Raw genomic sequence first — 7080 nt, forward strand, 5'->3', positions numbered from 1 at the left:
CCCGGAGCCGCCCCTCCTCCTTCTCGGACCACCACTGCTCCCTGCTCCGTCACAGCTGCCTTTTGGCCGAGCCTTTGTTTGGCATAGGTGTTGCTTTTCTGACTTGTTTTTATGTAAACTTACTTAAATGACATTTATAAGCCACTGTGTAGGACAAGGGTGATATGTACAGAGAAGATGCCAGAACAAACTGCCAAAACCTGCCTGAGGAAAAATAGGACAATCCCTATATGGAGTAAAGGGTAAAATGGCCTGGTCAAGTACATTTGACTGTAATGCGAATAGTGGCAATAAACCAATTAGAAAAGAGAAATAACAACACAAAAATAGCGAGGACAGCAAACATTATGCAAGCTGAAACATATGCATGCACATAGTATGAGTTGGACAAGACACACAATACTTCATGTTGATTGGAAAAGAGTAATGAATATGTAAATTAGAAGATGTGACTTCTGGAAAGTTACATGGCAGGTGGTGGTAGAACCTCTTATGGGTCTGAATGATTCCCCATGACGTCATGGATGGGTATATCTGTATTAGAATGTAAGGGGGTTGGGAGCATGTGTTAGGAGAATGTCATTACGACCCACCTACACCCCAGGAGAAGGTGACCGATGCCTATCTTTTTCTGTACATCTGTTATTTCTCACTCTAATAGGAACTGTCATCACAAGGTGTGCTTTTGGTTCAAATAAAAATTTGAATGAAGAAACCTGAGCATCTCGGACCAAGAGTGTATCATTCTCACACAACAGCTCTTATGAAGCATGTGACAGTGACACAAACAGACACACAGGCAGGCTCTGCCTAGGGTTCTTGAACTCTTTATGTATCACAGAAAATATGTAGATCCAGGCAGAAATAATAAACACACCAACATGCATTTCCTTGCCTCAATTTCCTCATTATTCTGGAGCATTCTCTGGGCTTATGACAGAATCCTCTGGGGTGTCCAGGATCCACCGCACGTCCACATGTCTGCATCTCTGAATCATGGAGTCTTTCTTTCTCTCTCTAAGTCAGCTAGCTTCCTTCTCCCTCAGTGGTCCCAGAGTTAAACAAGAACCCCCTGCTAGGGAAGCAAGCCTGCCCTCTCTCCTGCCCAATGTTTTCTGTGTGTCTCCTACTGACTCACTGAACCTCCGTGGTTTCTAAAGGCTCGTACCTCTGCCTGGGTTTCTTTGTTCTGCTACAGGACATTTCCCACACTAGAGAACCCTGCAGAGAAACTTGGACCATGTCTATATGTACAGGACTGCACCAGTACAGCTGCCCCACTGCAGGGCACATGTGGTGAAGATGCTCTGTGCCAACGGGAGAGAGCTCTTCGGTCGGCATAAAACCCCACCTCTGCGAGCGGCATAAGCTGTGTCGGCAGGAGAAGCTCTCCCTCTGACATAGTGCTGTGCACACGAGCACTTATGTTGGTGTAACTTATGTCGCTCGGGGGATGGATGGAATATTCACACCCCTAAGCAACATAAGTTTTGCCAACATAGGATGTAGTCTAGACAGCTTTAGCTGAACTGGTTTCCCAGTTCCTTCTGAATAGGTGAACATTACGATTTAATGACCCACCCTTGTACCCTGTCCAAAAGGGATGTGCTACAGTCCTGTCAACCATCTGCTCTCGCTGAGGCATTCCATGATTCAACAATTTCATAACATCCACCAGAATTCATAAGCTGTGCATAGACAGATTCCCTGAATTGTGCGATTTTCAGAATCATAGAATCATAGAATATCAGGGTTGGGGAAGGGACCTCAAGAGGTCATCTAGTCCAACACCCTGCTCAAAGCTGGACCAATTCCCAACTAAATCATCCCAGCCAGGGCTTTGTCAAGCCGGGCCTTAAAAACCTCCAAGGAAGGAGACTCCACCACCTCCCTAGGTAATGCATTCCAGTGTTTCACCACCCTCCTAGTGAAATAGTTTTTCCTAATATCCAACCTGGACCTCCCCCACTGCAACTTGAGACCATTGCTCCTTGTTCTGTCATCTGCCACCACTGAGAACAGCCGAGCTCCATCCTCTTTGGAACCCCCCTTCAGGTAGTTGAAGGGTGCTATCAAATCCCCCCTCATTCTTCTCTTCTGGAGACTAAACAATCCCAGTTCCCTCAGCCTCTCCTCATAAGTCATGTGCTCCAGACCCCTAATCATTTTTGTTGCCCTCCGTTGGACTCTTTCCAATTTTTCCACATCCTTCTTGTAGTGTGGGGCCCAAAACTGGACACAGTATTCCAGATGAGGCCTCACCAATGTCGAATAAAGGGGAACGATCACGTTCCTCGATCTGCTGGCAATGCCCCTACTTATACAGCCCAAAATGCCATTAGCCTTCTTGGCAACAAGAGCACACTGTTGACTCATATACAGCTTCTTGTCCACTGTGACCCCTAGGTCCTTTTCTGCAGAACTGCTACCTAGCCATTCGGTCCCTAGTCTGTAGCAGTGCATGCGATTCTTCCGTCCTAAGTGCAGGACTCTGCACTTGTCCTTGTTGAACCTCATCAGGTTTTTTTTGGCCCAATCCTCCAATTTGTCTAGGTTCCTCTGTATCCGATCCCTACCCTCTAGTGTATCTACCACTCCTCCCAGTTTAGTGTCATCTGCAAACTTGCTGAGAGTGCAGTCCACACCATCCTCCAGATCATTAATAAAGATATTAAACAAAACCGGCCCCAGGACCGACCCTTGGGGCACTCCACTTGAAACCGGCTGCCAACTAGACATGGAGCCATTAATCACTACCCGTTGAGCCCGACGATCTAGCCAGCTTTCTATCCACCTTACAGTCCATTCATCCAGCCCATACTTCTTTAACTTGGCGGCAAGAATACTGTGGGAGACCGTATCAAAAGCTTTGCTAAAGTCAAGGAATAACACATCCACTGCTTTCCCCTCATCCACAGAGCCAGTTATCTCATCATAGAAGGCAGTTAGGTTAGTCAGGCACGACTTCCCCTTCGTGAATTCATGCTGACTGTTCCTGATCACTTTCCTCTCCTCTAAATGTTTCATAATTGATTCCTTGAGGACATGCTCCATGATTTTTCCAGGGACTGAGGTGAGGCTGACTGGCCTGTAGTTCCCCGGATCCTCCTTCTTCCCTTTTTTAAAGATGGGCACTACATTAGCCTTTTTCCAGTCATCTGGGACCTCCCCCGATCGCCATGAGTTTTCAAAAATAATGGCTAATGGATCTGCAATCTCACCCGCCAACTCCTTTAACACCCTCGGATGCAGCGCATCCGGCCCCATGGACTTGTGCAAGTCCAGTTTTTCTAAATAGTCCCAAACCACTTCTTTCTCCACAGAGGGCTGGCCACCTTCTCCCCATACTGTATTGCCCAGTGCAGCAATCTGGGAGCTGACCTTGTTCGTGAAGACAGAGGCAAAAAAATCATTGAGTACATTAACTTTTTCCACATCCTCGGTCACTAGGTTGCCTCCCTCATTCAGTAAGGGGCCCACACTTTCCTTGATTTTCTTCTTGTTGCTAACATACCTGAAGAAACCTTTCTTGTTACTCTTAACATCTCTTGCTAACTGCAACTCCAAGTGTGATTTGGCCTTCCTGATTTTACTCTTGCATGCCTGAGCAATATTTTTATACTCCTCCCTGGTCATTTGTCCAATCTTCCACTTCTTGTAAGCTTCTTTTTTGCGTTTAAGATCAGCAAGGATTTCACTGTTTAGCCAAGCTGGTCGCCTGTCATATTTACTATTCTTTCTACACATCAGGATGGTTTGTTCCTGCAACTGCAATAAGGATTCTTTAAAATACAGACAGCTCTCCTGGACCCCTTTGCCCTTCATGTTCTTCTCCCAGGGGATCCTGCCCATCTGTTCCCTGAGGGAGTCAAAGTCTGCTTTTCTGAAGTCCAGGGTCCGTATTCTGCTGCTCTCCTTTCTTCCTTGTGTAAGGATCCTGAACTCGACCATCTCATGGTCACTGCCTCCCAGGTTCCCATCCACTTTTGCTTCCCCTACTAATTCTTCCCTATTTGTGAGCAGCAGGTCAAGAAAAGCTCTGCCCCTAGTTGGTTCCTCCAGCACTTGCACCAGGAAATTGTCCCCTACACGTTCCAAAAACTTCCTGGATTGTCTGTGCACCACTGTATTGCTCTCCCAGCAGATATGAGGGTGATTAAAGTCTCCCATGAAAACCAGGGCCTGCGATCTAGCAACTTCTGCTAGTTGCCAGAAGAAAGCCTCGTCCACCTCATCTCCCTGGTGGTCTATAGCAGACTCCAACCACGACATCACCCTTGTTGCTCACACTTCTCAACTTTATCCAGAGACTCTCAGGTTTTTCTGCAGTTTCATATTTTGAAGATTTAAGAGGGACTTAAGTACATGGGCTTTGTGTGATTCTGGTCATCTTTACAAGGGTAAATTTACCCCAGCCCCAAGCATTCACTAAATTATTAGAGCACAATCACCTCATAGACTTTAGACTTTAAGATCAGAAGGGACCATTATGATCATTTATTCTGACCTCCTATTTTCATTGAAAGAAGCAGCTTTAGCAATGTCTACATAAACAGTTGGAGTGCTGTATCCAGTTCTGTGTGCCAGATTGGACAAATTGGAGCAAGTCTAGAGGAGAGATCAAAGGTTTAGAAAACCTGATCTGTGAGGAAAGGATAAAACAAGTGGGCATGTTTAATATTGAGGAAATAAGACTGAGGGGAGACCTGATAACAGTCTACACATATGTTAAAGGTTGTTATAAAGAGGAAGGTGATCAATTGTTCTCGATGTCCACTGTAGGGAGGACAAGAATGGGCTTAATCTGCAGCCAGGGAGATTTAGGTTAGGTATTAGGAAAAACTTTTTAAGTCTCAGGGTAGCTGAGCTCTGGAACAAGCTCCCAAGGGAGGTTGTGGAATCCCCATCATTGGAGGATTTTAAGAACAGATTGGGAAAACACCTGTCAGGGATGGTCTATGTTTACTCAGTTCGGCCTCAGCACATGGGCTGGACTTGATGACTTCTCAAGGTACCTTCCAGCCCAATATTTCTCTGATTCTATGATCTGGTATTTCAGACAAATATGAAACAATAAACCATGGTTTACATAGAAAATAAATCAAAATGCGTAAAACCTGTTATGACAAAAGTGGGGCACTCAGTGGTGAACCTTGATCTCTACCCCAAAATATGGTTTATGTACTAGATTTCACAGATGTCATATTGAAATGTAAGGGGGAGGACACAGTTACAGCACATCTCCCCCCACCAGTTGCAAGAGCGATGATTGTGAGCCATTACGGCTGAATGAGTCTAATCATCAAACAACTGAGCAACCATCTGGGAGCAGCATCTTAGCATGGTTGGCTGGCTGACTGTGAGAAACAGGTCTGAGAGAGAAGAAAGAAGATTTCACACCTCAGGCCTGTAGCACAGATTGCTGAACAATATTGTAATTGATGGCCAGAGAGACGTAGTGAGGGTGGTTTCTTTTTAAAAAACAGAGCTTTTCTGAAAGACAGACTAGGGGAGTCATGCTTTGGAAGACAAAATAGGACCAAAAGCTCCTTGACTTACTAAGAGAAGGTAAATTGGTTCTGTTCTATTCCTGTAACTTAAGTGGAAAGACCATTAGACTTAGCTTTAGTGAAATGTAAGATTAGAGGAGTCAAAACATGCATGTGGTCTGGTTGTTGTTTTGAAATGATTTCATCTAAAGCTTTGTTCTGTTTGCTAATAACTGAACTTGTTTTCAGAAGACTGTTTATCACCATATCAGTGGTCATAGGCCCCCAAAGGGAGGAAACACATGTGTCCAGTTGAACTTATTCAGTAATAAGAGGTTGGCATTAGATGAGGGGTTGTACCCGGGTCCTGGTCCAAGAGTAGAAGGATCATAAGATTCCATGGGCAAGAGACCAAACACGTGAGCCAGTGCACTCGGAGAGACCACATGGTGGTTGGAGGTGCAATTAGCACCATAACCATAACATCTCTTAATTGTGCCTTTTTGAGCTGCCCACATCTTGGTTTTCCTGCTATGAAAGACCACATGTTTGTAATCAAGGCAACTGTTTCATTGCTCCTTAGGTTGGTGCTCATGACAGAAGCTGGTTGAATGCTGCAAATACCAACCAGAAAACCAAACAAAAAATAGGTTGATACAACAGTTAACCAAACTATGGGCTATGATCCATTGGTGGTTCATGGGACACTTGCTGTTGACATGCCTCAGGTTCCTCTGTAGTGCCACCATCTGGCAGAAAAAAAAACAGTGGGTGGGTGAGGTCCTAGGTAGATCTGGGGGAAAAAGTAGTGGTGATACTCTTCTGAACTCCACCCATGAAATGAGCACTGCACATGTGAGTCACCAAGTAGATTGTGGTCACCGGGTAGGATGTACCTAGTGAAATTTGGCTGCTGCTTTATTTGGGTCTGTGAGGCTCCAAGGGCTTGGCTCTTTCTTGAGTTGGGGGAAGAGAAAGTGGATGATACTTCCCTAAATGCCCTTGGGGGCAGCAGAGGATAAGGGATGGGAGTCAGATAGTTTGGAGTCTAGTCCTCAAACTTAAATATTCCATCCTGTCTGCCTAGAATATAGAAAAGCCATGCTGATATCTTACAGGGTTGGTTTTTTTTTTTTTGAGATCATGTCACTAGCTGCACACAACTAAAGGCTGACTTCAGATACCTCTAGAGAATTTTGCCATAAACTCTGAAAATAACCCAATCTCTAGATGACTCTGCTTCAAAGTTTCAAAGAAAGATAAAAGTGGCTTGGTCAGAAGAGATCTCATTTACGACATGAGATTAAATAGCCAGATTGTCTCCTCTGGGGTCACAGTGACATGAGTAAAATTGCCTATGGTCGCAGCTACATAAACATGTTAATAGATCCTTTTGGTAGCACATGCCACAATATTTGTAAAATCCATGAAACAGGAAAGAGTGGGAAGTGGGAGGAGACAGAGAGAGAGAGAGAGAGGAAGAATTCCCTGGGTCTTAGTGATCTGAAATTAAACAATAAAAAGCCAAGGGACCTCAAAGCCAAAGATTCTTTCCTGAATGAATTTTGTCAGTGGACCATTCTGAGGATTT

This window comes from Malaclemys terrapin, chromosome 12, assembly GCF_027887155.1.
Source record: "Malaclemys terrapin pileata isolate rMalTer1 chromosome 12, rMalTer1.hap1, whole genome shotgun sequence".
Lineage (NCBI taxonomy): Eukaryota > Metazoa > Chordata > Testudines > Emydidae > Malaclemys > Malaclemys terrapin.